The 13,203-nt window shown below is 48.5% G+C and overlaps 1 protein-coding gene across 2 annotated transcripts in view; it reads right to left on the bottom strand.

The window, feature by feature from the left end:
- The window catches only part of LZTS1 (leucine zipper tumor suppressor 1), a 43,083-nt gene that overhangs the window by 22,252 nt on the left and 7,628 nt on the right, over window positions 1–13,203 (bottom strand). The window lies entirely within an intron of this gene.

The raw sequence follows: 13,203 nt of genomic DNA on the forward strand, positions 1-13,203 counted from the left end.
GCCATAATCACAGCCCCACTATTGTGTTAAACTCCCTTTGCGTCATTAACTTTATGAGTGCTGCATATTTCAATCATCTCTGTTCCAAACCCCTGGCCTCGCCTGATTAAAGGGGTTAAACACCATGACATTAAAATGCAATTCACCCTGTCACTTGCCAATTGACAGGGACAAAATAAAAGAAAAGATGGGAGCCTTCCCCCCGGCCCTGCCACCTCCTGGTAAATTAGCCCCACAGCTTCTGCTTGCTCTTTTGTATCTGCTAGTTGGGTTGAGTGCCCTGTGGGGAGAGGTAAGTACACAGTGCACGGGCCCAGCATTGGTCAGACTTCATTACCAATGCATTACATGTCAGAGCAGCTCTGGGGGACAGAATGCAGGGACCCATCAGGAGAGCCAGAACACTGTGATGCAAATAGGGGCCGAGGCTGGCACAGTGTGCAAGGGGGCCTAGACAACAGGGCTGGGCTGAACAAAGAGATTATATCTTTGCCGTAGGGTATGGAGATCGGGGGAGGAGGCAGATTCCGTGCTGGCATAAGTGGGGTGCAACCTCACTGACTTCAGTAGAGAGAGCCCTGCTTACGCCAGGGATGCATCTGGCCCCAGGGCTTTGTGTGCACGTGTGCCTGAACAGCAGGGTAAGCTGGTGATTCAATGGCAGAGCTTAGAGGCAGGTCGCTCTGGTTGTGTCTGGCTAGATGACCCTTCACGGGATTTCAAGGGCCTGTTTAACTAAATCAATTGAGGTAGATTGATAATGGGCCATATGTGGGGGTTTGTTATAAGGTCCCTGACACGCTCCCTGCTCATGTCCCTGTGTTACTGAACTGTAACACTAACCCTAAAGAGAGATGTGCTATTATTAATCTGTGAAGGTAGCATGTATAGAAGGTAGCATGTGCTATTATTAATGTATGAAGGTAGGGTGACCAGATATCCCGATTTTATAGGAACAGTCCCGATTTTGGGGGCTTTTTCTTATATAGGCACCTATTAACCCCCAACCACCGCCTTTCCGATTTTTCACACTTGCCCTCTGGTCACCCTATATGAAGGTAGCATGTATAGACCTCAGTTGAGGTCAGGGTCCCATTGCTCTAGATGCTGTACGGACACATAGGGTACGTCCACACTTACCCCATGTTTTTCAGCCCACTGACCACCCCCACCATCCACATATAAAGCCATTAAGTACTTGGTTACATGTGCTTTGAGCCCATGCTCGCAGGGTTACGGGTTACAGCCTGTGCTTTGCTTTAAGGCAGGCGCCGACCCTCCCATTTTGCGGTGAGGATGCAGCTAAAGCATGTGTAGCTGAGCTCATGTTTACATAGTCCTCCAATGTCATCCCACAGAACTCACTTCCCACTCGCCTCCAATGCACCTGAAGCTATCTGTTGTTTACATACACTTGGCTAGTGTCGAACCCTTCATTCCAGGTGGCCTGCTCCGTTTTCTGCACAGCTCAGCCTTACCAGATACTGTTAGCTGTCCAGGGGAGCACACCAGGGTTCAGAGACACTGCCTGTCCTGAAGCAATTACAATATGGACAAGCCAAACCAAAGGTGGGAGGAAGGAAGGATTATTATCTCCATTTTACAGATAGGAAATTGAGAAACAAAGAGACTAAGGCCCAGATTTTTAAAGGTATTTAGGCACCAAACTCCCATTGATTTCAAAATCAACTTAAAATCTGTGTCAAAAACTTGCCCCAGATCACACAGAGTCTATGGCAGGGGTTCTGAAACTGGGGGTTGGGACCCCTCACCTCAGGGGGTCACAAGGTTATTACATGGGGGGTCGCAGACTGTCACCCTCCACCCCAAACCCCACTTTGCCTCCAGCATTTACAATGGTGTTAAATGTATTAAAAAGTGTTTTTAGTGTATAAGGGGGGGTCGCACTCTGAGGCTTGCTGTGTGGAAGGGGTCACCAATACAAAAGTCTGAGAACCCCTGGTCTAGGGAGTTTGTAGCAGAGCCAGGAAGTGAATCCAGATCGCCTGGGTCTCAGGCCACCCTTCCTTCCTACTGGCAGCATTACTGACACTGCTATTTTGATGGGGAGGATATTTCCAGGATCAGCCCCATTTATTCACAGCTTGTGGAATGCTAACTAATTTCTGGTGAGAGGAATCCACAGGGCCATCAGACCGTGACTCCCCATTTATCACGCTCTACAAAGTTTCAGAGTGGGTGGTGACAATAGCTAGGGCTTGTAGGAAAGAAAATGCCATCCATTGCAGTCGGACTAGATGACTGTCTAGAGACAGAGAGAATCTCTAATTCCCTGTGGGGGTTGGAAAGGAGGAATGGAGTAAGATAAAGTGGTCAGAGCACAGGTCTGGGAGTCAGGAGTAGGCCCTCGAGAGCCTCTTGTGACACTCAAATCCAGGAAAAAACACCTTCTGGTTTTGGGTATCACCACAAGCTTAAAACTCAGGCCAAGTTTGCTGAGATTTCAAAGATGTTGAGCGAATCTGGAGGTGACTGATGGTCTCATTCCAAAGCAGGAGAAACTCCATTGCTTGGCCACATGCTCTGCAAAATTCAAAGCAAAGCACCAAGAAGTGCAACCTCTGCATGGATCTAAATCACAAGAGGAGTGCAGCATGATCACCTGGGACAAACACTGCTGCATTTCACACCGGGCTGCTGGGTCCTATCGCTAGTTCTGACACTGACTAACTGTGTGGCCTTGGGGCCATCTTTCTGCACTTCTATTTTCCCTGGATAAAATGGGGATAATGACAATGAGGAAGGTCCTTGTGAGACTTCAATTAATGTTTGCAAAGTGCTTTGACATCCTAAGTGCTAGGGAAGCACAAATATATTTTTATACTAAGTAACATGAATGGAACAGGTTTCTTCATAGGCAGAGAGACTGCTGTAGTCTCCCTGTTAACGAAAGAGTGCGATGGGACCTGAAGGAAGGAGGGGCATGAACAGACCAACTCCTGCCTTTGCAGGAAAAGAAAGAAAAATAAATCACATCCCACATTCCTTTTCCAAAATCGAGTCATGTCAAACCTGCCTCCCTCCCAGGGCTTTCCCTGGGAGAGACAAACCTCTCCCCTCCAGGCGTCTTTCTGGGTGGATTGAAGGAATTCAGTCTTATCTTGTCACTGCCCCTTGAAGTGTACTTGCTTTGAAGCCATTTGCCTATACAGCTTGTCACCTCTTCCTTGCTAATTTTCACACACTCCTCCTCCTTCTGTTTACAAGCTGATCCAAGTCAAGAGCCTCTTTCCAGCCTTCCCTCTCTGTGTTTATACCACTCATCACCTTGGTGTGTCTCTCCCGCTCCCCTCTACTTTCTCTCCTTCATTATTAGCCATCATTCCTATTGTAGAAGCAGGTAAGGGTCAGAGCTGTGCGCACACAAGACAGAGAGTCCCTGGGCCCAGCAGCTCACAGGCTAGGATCTCGCGCACTCTCTCTCACCAGGTGATGCTCCCCATGTTCCAGCTGGCGATCACTAACGGCACAAAGGTGGAGCTTTGAGTGCTGCTTGAAGAATCTAACCCCCCCAGTCAAATGTTGCCAATTGTCAGAGCGAAAAGGACAAATATTCTATCTGGGGCATCTGACTTACATTTCCATTAAGAGATGGACTGAACCGAAACCCTGAAACCGACCAACCCCACACATTTCTTCTAGGAGTGGGATCAAGATTTCATACTTGGCACAGGTCAAACCGCAAACCTCTAAGCCGTGAACTGACCCCCCGCAGAGCTAGGCCGATTGATACCAGCTGAGGACCTAGCCTTGGCCTCCTGTGTGCGAGGGGGTTTTCTATTAGTCTCCTGTAATTTCACCGCTGGTTTCCAGAGAAGATTCAGGGAGAGCACAGGTCATCTTCCTCTTCCCCAGATGGAGGCAGGTTCTTAGAAGCCTGCTAATTTCAGCCCTCCACAGAAGTGGCAGCGATAGCACTTTGAGTGTCCCATCAGCAGCGCCGACCCTGGCCCGCCCCCTGTAATCTTCACCCTAATTGTGCTAATGGGAATGAATTCAAACACCGTCCTGGCAGGCGCCATCCTTTTGGCGTTCAATAGTTGTTCCGCGCTGGTGAAGGGCCCCATTACAAGGCATTCATTCACTCTAATTCATTCATCGACATTCATTGGGATCATTTTGATCGCAGGCCGTGAGTGAATGGAGTCGGGGAGTCACAAAGCAGGCACATGTGTTCCGTCCTGATTTGCCATTAGTGAAGGGGGACACTTCAGATGAAGAATAACCAGCCTGAATTACATGTTACATCCACTCTAATAGCCTGGGAGTCCATCACACTTAATGTTGTTTCAATGAACACCGGGAGAATTCACACCCACTGGCTGCTGCTTATTATCGAAGCTGGCAGTAGGCTTGGCACCGAGTTCAGTGGGCTTGATGCCAGTGCAACACGAGTCTGTTGTACCATGTCTCGGCAGCGACCGCGGGCAGCTGAGGCCAAACACTTGCTCAGGCGATCCTTCCGCCTGCCCAGTAGCTAAAGATGTATTTGCCCAAATAGGAAAAATGGGACAGAAGAGAAAGATGACAAGGAATCTTTATAAAATCTGACCTTGGGCACTGTCTCGTTGGCCTGATCTCTGACTGGCACATGCTAGCATGAAGAAGCTCCTGCCCAAGCTAGAGTCCTCTGATTGAAAGGGATAGCAGGCAGTACTGAACTCAGAATCAGATTCCTTATGGGAGCCGGACACCTAAGTCATTATGCCAAGGTGCTCAGGATGCAGATCCTGGCTTGGGTCCTGATCCTGCAATTGGATCCAGGCAGATGGGCCCTTGAATCTATGCTCCATGTGGGCATAAGGGTTCACTTGTGCAGAGCCAATTCTGGGCTTGGGGCCTTGCTTGGTTAGTACTGGAAGAAACCCCCACTCTCATATGCAATTTCTTCTGGTTCCTGGCGGAGGCGTCATGAACTAACTCACTAGTCCTTCACCTTGGAGATGTGAGAGCCAGTGCTGTCTAACCTCAGAAATAAAGGGATGGGGATATTTTGGGTGATGGTGGGGATTTCTGCATTGGACATGGATAGGAAATATCCACCCAGAAGGGGCACATAACTGGAATAGGTGATTTCAGTGGGACAGCGGTGTGGGGATCCCAGAATGGGAACAGCTAGGACACTGCTAATAAGGGATTGCAGCGCTGCATGTGGGGAGTCCAGGACTGGGGAAAACAGAGAGTGCTGTGGATCAGGGACTGAGGTGCACTGGTAGAGCTCTCTCTGGGGAGCCCCGGACTAGAATAGAGGGATGGCTGCAAGTCAGCAATGAGGCACACTGGCAGAGCCACTTGGAGAGGAAACTGACTCAGCACCTGCCTCTGCTGTGCCTGGTTTTACGTTGTTTCTTCCGCCCCCCCTCCCCGCCCCTTTTTTAAAAAAGCATGAAAATTCCCATGATGAGAGAACCCTACAGAATGTAATAGCGGATTCTGTCCTTGCTATGGAACAGCTAACGAATCTACAGCAAGGCTCTCATTCACTGTAAAACTTCTATAGGTCAGATCCTCAGCTGCTATAAATCAGTGTGGTCTGGCTGACGTCAGTAGAGTAACGCCAGCCTATGCCAGTGGAGGATCAGCCCGATGGGTGCTCAGAGTAATTTCTAAAGAACCCCACTGCATTTCTATAGACCCCTCATGCTTTAATCCCTGTGACATTTTACAGGACTTTCCTATCAGGGTCACCAATCAGTAACGTGAGCAAATATGTTTTTGAAATGCAATTTATTATTCTTTTCCCTCCCCAGTCAGCGAGAGACCTAGAAGGGAAATAAACAAGGAACAGTTAGAGCTGGTGGCTAAAATGCCCCAGCTGCAGCTAAAGGGCATTGTCCCCAGAAAGAGCTGAGCTTAGCACAGGCAGGCTCCGGGCAGGTAAAGCCCCCAGGAAAGTCACAAGATGGACGAAATGACCTAGTTGGATAGGAACGGACAAGGAGGGATCCTCTTGGGGAATCTGTGGCTGAGCTGCTCCTGATAAGATTAATGAGCTCGGCTGCAGCACCCCGTGGGTTAAACAGATTGTCCCTGTGCTGGCTGCTGTAGCTGACACTTTGCATTCTCCCTGGCTTCATGCGGGAGATGAAAGGGTTTGTTCTCTCACTCAGAGACTCCTGGGGGGGGTTGAGGCGCTCTACTGAAATCCAGCCTGCTCCCCAATGTCTATCAACTCAGCCCCACCTCTGGTCACCTGGTACCCTGCACCTTTGATCTCAGTCATACAGGTGTCAATCCACAGGTGCTGGGGGTGCTGCCGCACCTCCTGGCTTGAAGTGGTTTCCATTATATACAGGGTTTACAGCTTGGTTCAATGGCTCTCAGACCCTCCACTATAAAAATTGTTCCAGCCCCCTGTGTAAATCCATTGACTTTAACGGAGTCACTCTCGATTTACATCAGCGTACGTGAGATGAGAAGCACGCCCTGTGTGTACAGGGACATTTGCTCAGGTTCATCTTCATTTCCATCAAGCCTCACATTTTTACCAGTCCCAATCGCTGCCGTTCCTCAAAGACTGCGCATCGGATCTCTTCTCTTTGCCCTGCAGCAGCTGGGCTTGCACCAACCAAACCTTAGGATTAGCACAGCCCCAGCTAAACTGCCAGAGATGGGGACTAGACTGTGTGTTTCCTTCCCCCTGCTTAAAAGTGGACAAAGTGGACCCTTCCTGCCACCTTTCCCATCTGCTGGGGAATCGCGTACTGCCATGAACTGTTGAATAAATGTGAGATAGTGGGTAAACCTTGGCCCAAGAGCTGTTTGAGTTCCTCACAGCTAAGACCATCTCTGAGCCTTATAATAGCTACAAATCCACATGCAACAAGCAGGATTCCAGAGGCTTGCTTTTAGCTGAACACAGGAAGTCTGGGAAGGATTTGATTGCCCTGCAGGAGATGCTGAACAATGCAGGGAATAGGTGGCAAAACAGCGATTGCCTAATTTGCTCAGCTCTGGGTCCGATCTCTCCACAGCCAGTGGTTAGAAATGGGGTAAGTAAAGTCAGGTCGTTTCCTGCATGAGGGTGCATCAGAAAAGCAAACATTTCCAGCGTGCTATGCCTGCTCTGAACTGCACCCAGGGTCCCTTTGACTTTCTCTCAATTGCCCAGAAAACACTGTTTTCATAGCCAAGCCATCCTTCGTTCGCAAAAATAAAATAAAATGATTTCCATCCTTGAAAAGCAGAGCACAGGCTCCTGACTCTCTCTCTCCCCCAACACAGCTGCAGTATTGTTACATAGCTTCACACAAAGGATCAAGATGTTATTGTTACTGGGAGCTGTGCTTGAAAAGTTCCAGTCTTCCCTCCTACTAGAAATATACCTTGCCTTCAGTATCAAATAATGTGGGTGACAGCAGGGTCATGTTGCATTCCAGAGGGAAATAAACTTATAGTCAGTGCTCTGAAGAATGGGCTGACTACTCGTGGATACAGGTTTAATGGACAGCCATTGTGCACGCTTCCCCTACGTCGCTCTGCATTTCAGTCCTCAGCCTCAGCATCACCTGCTATTCTAGTCCTCGGAGTCAGCCCCAGTGCATCTCAGTTCTGACCCATAGCACGCTTGTGCCGCCTATATAGCTCTGCCAATGTCCCACCATCCTATCTCACAGCATCTCCAATCCTGGGACCCCGTACAACTCTATCAATGCCCCTCGGTCCTGCCTCACAGCCGTGCCAAAATCCAGTTCTGGGATCCTCACCAGACAAAATGACATCACCTGGACTGAGGCAGCCCACAATGCTGCACTAAATGCATCAAGGTGCTTTTCAAAGATCCCTGTGAATCATCAAAGGATATTAAATCTTGAGCTTTGGGGTTTAAGCCATTCTCTGACCATTAGAGATCAGGACGAGACCCATGCAGGGGGCAGACAGCTACTACCGTAGGGTTCTTACACCTTCCTCTGAAGCAGCTGGCGCGTCAAGAGTCAGGAGGCTGAACTAGCTGGGCCTTGGGTCTGATCCAGCCAACAGGCAGTTCCTTTGTGCCTCATGAAACCAAAATCGGCAGCTGCAGCCTATGCAGGGCAATGCTGCCAACACTACTACATTCTGCCCAAATACTGTCCATTGATTATTTCTCTCCTACATTATTTATTTACTCTTTTGAGTATCTGTATTGCAGTCACACCCAGAGGCCCCAGTCAGGGATTGGAGCATGCTGTACTAGGCGCTGTTCAGACATATAATGAAAAACTGTGCATCCCCCAAGAAATAATGTCGGAATAAAGCAAAAAGAGAGACAGACCCGGAAAACCAAATGGCCCAAAGAATCCAATCTACTCTCAGCCTCCTTTTGTCACATGCATTTCCGAACCTCATCAGTGATTTAACGCCAGAGCACAGTGCACGCACGTGTCGTATCAGTCATGCTCCCGGCACAAAGCAAACGTGTATGAGCCATAGCTAAATATTCCCAGGGTGGTGATGGTGGGGAGATCTTTTTAGTTTATTTAATTCCTAAGAGCATCTGGCTTTTCCCACTAATGAGTGACTAATACTGCAATTAAAGTGTCGCTAATTGGAAACTTAGCTGTGAATCTCCTCTTTTCTCTCACAAGTTTGCTGAATCTTTGGAGATTCAGGGTTCAAACCTGCAAGGCATTGAGTGCCCTCAATCTCTATTGAAGTCAGAAGATGTTCACAGGCTCTCTGTCTGTAAGAAATTCATGCTCTGCTGATATCAGACACAATTTCTTAGATAAGCTACAGGCAAAAACAGGGAGCTGGGACTAGGACCCTGATCCTTCAAGCGCCAAATTCACAGGACTCTAACCTTTGAATAACTATCTCCCCTGGTTGTGAGCTGTACCAGGTCCCCTCTCTTCCCATTACAAGTTCCTGGGAGAGATTTCTGCATAGTCCCCAATAGGTTTTCCAGCCACATGGTGACAAAGAATCCCTAGCAATGAATAGCTCTTAGGGGTGTTGGTGGTAGGCAACAGTTCAGGATTAATGAGAGAGAGAACATGGCTTGTTGACTGACAGTCAAACCCACCACCTTTCCTGGAGCCTGGTCTACACTTACAATTTAGACTGACCTAGCCACAGTGCTCAGAGGTGTTAAAAATACACACGCTCCTGAGCGCTGTAGCTATGCCCACCTAACCCCTGGTGCAGAAGCAGCTAGGTTGATGGAAGAATTCTCAATCTAGCTACCGCCACCCAGTTTGGTGGATTACCTACATAGATGGAAAAAACCTTTCCGGTGATGCAGGAAGCATTTGCACAACAGCACTCTAACAGCATAATTCTGGCACTGCAGCTCTGCTGCCGCAGCACCCAGACTGTTGTAGACATAGCTTGGGTGTGCACCCTCCTAGCTGACAGATGCAAAGCGATTGTTCTCGCTCCTGGAGGAGGGTGAACAGGACCTCGTATACCCAGCGCTGGTTATTTTTGGGTCCTGGAACAGTGCGAGGCTGACAGCTGATGCCGAGGTGGGTGACAGCTGAATGCCGAGCGCGGCTTTCGCTTCAGATCCAAAAGGCCCTTTTCACTCATCTATTTCTGAATCAATAAAACATGATCTGCCAAGACGGAAAAAAAACAACCCCCAAAAAGATGGTTGTAAGGGTCTGCCTTGGCCCAGGTGCTAATCAGCCCCCAGAACGTCACTGCAGGGTGTTCTGCTGTGCTACCTCCGCGCTGAGCCATGCTTAGGAAGCAGGAAAGGGATTATCTCTTTGTCTTGTGCTTAATAGCAATCAAGGAAAAAAGTGAAGGGCTCAGAGCTGGAGTTCAGCTGCACGGCCAGGGGCCTGGTTTCTTAGCTGAACTATCCAGACCTCTCTAAAGCTGGAAGTCACATGGAAAAGGGTTCCCAGGTGGGACTCTAGGTACTTTCCACTTCCTGATCCCACCACAAATGCCACAAAATCTCCCTTCCTTGTGGCCCTTCCGAGACTGGTCTTTGGGAGTGGCCAAGCCCTAACACATTCAAAAAAGGGGTGACCCTATCCCTGTACACCACCTGGGCAACTGCTGCCTATGGAGGAGAGGTTGTGAATACCTTCATGACCTCTGAAGTGCTATCACTTAATGCCCAGAAGAATGGATTTGATTTTCCCACACTGTCTCCATTTCCTGCATAAGCTCTAGCAGCTTGTAAGACAACAATCAAAACTGCCTGAATGTATTGGGCAATGTAAAGATGGCATCATGTCAGCAGGTGATGGTGTCACATCACTGTTGTGATGATGTAATACCGCAGGTGTTAAAATGCCAGAGCCTTCTCTATACTAGGGCTCCTGCTATTGCTGCAATCAGTGGGAAATTTTAGGAGACAACCACAGTGTGGGCAAGGTAGGGAGGGGAAGGGATTTGCCTACAGTCAGCCAGCGGCAGAGCCAGAAACAAAACCCAGGTGTCTTGGCTCCCAAATTTCCAACCTAACCACTACACAGTGTGGTCTAGGAAAACAAAGCAGTCCTCCCTAGCCCTGCTATTTACGATTAAAGCTGCAACGATGGATAGGAAACCCACTTCCTGACAGTTAATAACCAGCTGGCGTAGTGAAGGGCTTCAACCTCAGGCCCCTCAAGCCAGTCACTCCCCAAGTGCCAGGAACTGCTTGCCCCGGTGGTTATTGCTGTGAATAAACCCTGGAAATATACAGAGGGGAACTGATCTTTCCATGGATAGTGAAAAGTTAAAAGTTGAGCTGCAGGTTGCCATGGAGATGGGGTTCTGTTTGCATCCTCATCTTCTCTTTTCTTCCTCTTCCGACCTAATAAAGGGCAGCTGGTAACCAATGGGGAAGCAGGGCTCCATCGGTCTTGTTTGGATTGGAGTCTCTGACACATGCACAGCCATGGGCACTTGACCGCCTTTCAGGACACAGGATACCTGCAACCACCTGCCACTTCCCACTCCCCCTACCTTATACCCACCGGCGCAGCACAGGCATCACTGGGTTTGCCTGCAGGAGCGCTTTTTCACCTCGAGTTAACTGATTGCCTCAAGGCAGCAAATGTTATGTATGAGCTAGTATGGGCACTCCCCACATGTGTCCTGGAACACGTCTCCCCAGGGAAGAATTTGCCTCAGTAAATTTAAGGCGATTCTGCGATTAGATACCATCATGATTGGTGAGAGAGAGAGAAAGGAGGAAGAAAGGAGAGAGTATCCCAAATCTTAGCTTGGAAATTGACGGCCTGACTAAGAAACTAGCTCCCAGGAGAGAAAGGATATGGGGTTAGTGGAAGTTTCTGACCCTGACAGTCCAGCTGAAATTCCCGTGTTCCCTCGCTGAGAAAGTGTAACAAGGAGAATCGCTCTGAGAGCTGCCGCCATCACCAAGCTGAACATTTCAGTGTCACTGCTCAGGCATCTCTCCTGCTGGCAGCATAAATGGGAGCTGGTTTCTACCCTACGCTCTGACTTCCCATCTCCTTGAACTTTCACCTCCCTTCATTGCTGCTGTTCCATTCTCCTGCACAGCCCACTTAGCTCGATTGCTACATTAGCATTCCATGAGGCACTCGCATTCTGCTTCTCTTCACCCCCATTCACCCCTGACAGGTTTTTCTCCCTGCCCGCACCCCTATTTGTGCTATCACAACATTCCTCCCGCAAGTGACCTTTCCTGGCAGAATAAGCAGGCAAGCCCTCCTGGTTGATTCCTTAAGCCCCTCATCTCAGGGTCAACTTGGGCCAAGCATTGCCTCTTCCTGGCTCTGCTGAGCTCTTTGCACCAGGATCATCACCAATTTCCATTGCACAAGCGCCCCTGTGCAAGAAGAACTGGGACTCACAAACATCTTCCTCTGGTGCATTTCCTTCCTGCCCCCATAGTCATATAGCTACAACATGGCCAGGCCCCTCACCCCAGGTAGAACCTCAAACCTTCATCCGTTCCTTTCAACAAAGTTTTACCCCCCAATTGAAGGGAATCAGGTTTTACTCCCATTTGTGGTAACCTACTGGAGCTGCATGAGTCTTCACTGGCTAAACACATGTAATTGCAAGCCACTGATGGGTGCTATAGGCCTGCCTCTGTGCCAATTTGAAAGGAAATGAATTATTTCTGCCTCCAGGTATGTAGCTATAGCTCTTTAGTCAAGCAGCTCATGCTTTTAGTTCTAAAGGTCAGCAGTTCAATCCCCAATTTGTCAGCCATCACATAACTCCCCCACTGCAGGTCATCATCTGGGTTTGAATCAAAGACCTACAGTACTGCATCACAGACCACCACCACCTGAGCTAAAGAAATAACTCCATTAGCTGACAACAGTAGTAGGCTGTTAACTCTAGTGATACAGGCACTAAAGGATCCGTTTTCTAAGTGGGGTGCAGCCAAGCTGGCAGTTCCAATTCCTAAGGGTTTGAACTCCCCTCTACTGAAGAGTTTAGATTCATTCAAAACCAAAACCAGTAGGCAAAGCTTGCTTATCCAAGTAGCACCCCATACTTCATTTTCTGAAACACAGACATGTCCCCTGAGTGTATTCATTTTAATCTATGCACTGTGCAATTTAATATCTGCAACTACAGACCTCACTGTGTAAGCCTTTATGTGCTAAAATCAGACTTCTCTGCCTAAAGACTTGTGCCCCATAGTCTCACAGTACCAATAGCTCACTAGCAGTCTTGTATTTAGTGCATACAAAGGGTTTCTCTGTCTGCCTATGGAGTTTCCAGCATGCCCTCAGCATCTAAACACCATAAGCAGAATTAAGAAAAGCAACTTTTCTATTTCAAATGGCCATACTTTCTATTCCTCTCTTGCTTGCGCTGTCAATTATACTGGCTCTTCAGCCAAATCCATGGTGGTTTTCAAGTCCCACGTTATTGAACAAACATGACTCTACAATAGTTGAAATAACAGCAAAGGCAACGGCTGCATTTTGAGTGAAGTAAGGGAGCAGTCTGCAGAGCAGAGCTGGATTCAGGCTAACACATAAAGGCTTCCACCATTTTGAAGATCTCCTCTTTCTCTCCCTCTTCTCCTAGTGTTCTCAAGTGAGTATTGCATTCCCTCACTCCTGCTCTATTCGGCTAGCCTTAGATGCAGCAGCAGTTACAAGAAAGGATTTGGATTTTCCAGACATTTCCTGCATTTTCCTCCTTCTCTTTTTTGAAGCTTGGCCCACTGTGAAGTCCGCCCCTTTAATTCCTGGCTGCCAAAGGAGGCAGTTATATCAAAAGAGAAATGCACATCAAACTTGCAAAGAA

Source organism: Mauremys mutica, chromosome 2 (genome assembly GCF_020497125.1).
Source record: "Mauremys mutica isolate MM-2020 ecotype Southern chromosome 2, ASM2049712v1, whole genome shotgun sequence".
NCBI classification, from domain to species: domain Eukaryota; kingdom Metazoa; phylum Chordata; order Testudines; family Geoemydidae; genus Mauremys; species Mauremys mutica.